Source organism: Eurypyga helias, unplaced genomic scaffold (genome assembly GCF_000690775.1).
Source record: "Eurypyga helias isolate BGI_N326 unplaced genomic scaffold, ASM69077v1 scaffold27499, whole genome shotgun sequence".
NCBI classification, from domain to species: domain Eukaryota; kingdom Metazoa; phylum Chordata; class Aves; order Eurypygiformes; family Eurypygidae; genus Eurypyga; species Eurypyga helias.
In genome coordinates, this window is record NW_010273108.1 from 11,296 (window position 1) to 11,972 (window position 677).

Below are 677 nucleotides of genomic sequence, written 5' to 3' on the forward strand. Positions count from 1 at the left end.
GCGGTGGAGGGGGCTGTGCCCGCCGCCCTCGCATGTCTCTGCTTGGGCAGGGGAAGGGCAGGGGTGCAGGCAGCTCCGTGTGTGCTGCCTTTGCCTGGCAGCTCAGCACGTGGTCTAAAAGCCCAAGTGCTCCGGAGACAGCCCGGGAGACTCCTGCAGGAGGGGTGCTCCCCAGCCACCCCTGCTAGCCCACGGTAGGCAGCAGCCAAGCATTGAAGGCTTCGTGGGACGCCAGGCTTGTAAGTGGACCGTGGTGGCTTCTCGGCAGCAGCTCTGCTGCCCCAGGGGGGTGGCTCGCCCGGGTGTGTGTGGCTGTGCATGCAGCGTGGACGGGGTCTTTCTGCGTGTCGGTAGAGGTGTGCGAGGCACCGCCTTCGCCCAAGCAGAGCCTTGGCCATGGGCTGCAGCGCCTGACAGAGTGGGTGTCTTGTCTCCAGGAACCGGCTTCATGCGGGTATGGATGGGGTACTGTGCAGGTTGCGGTGCCCTGGGGAAGGACAGTGGCTGCTTGCATGCAAACACCCCTGTACATGCAAAGTCTGTCCCGTGCTGCTGCATGGCAGCGTCTCCCTGCCAGGGCTGGCCTTGTGCTTTCATCCGATACAAGCCTGTTTTCTTGTCCTTGGGAAGGAGTGGTGCCGAGAGCCGTGGGCTCGTTGTTATGGCACGGCTCCCTG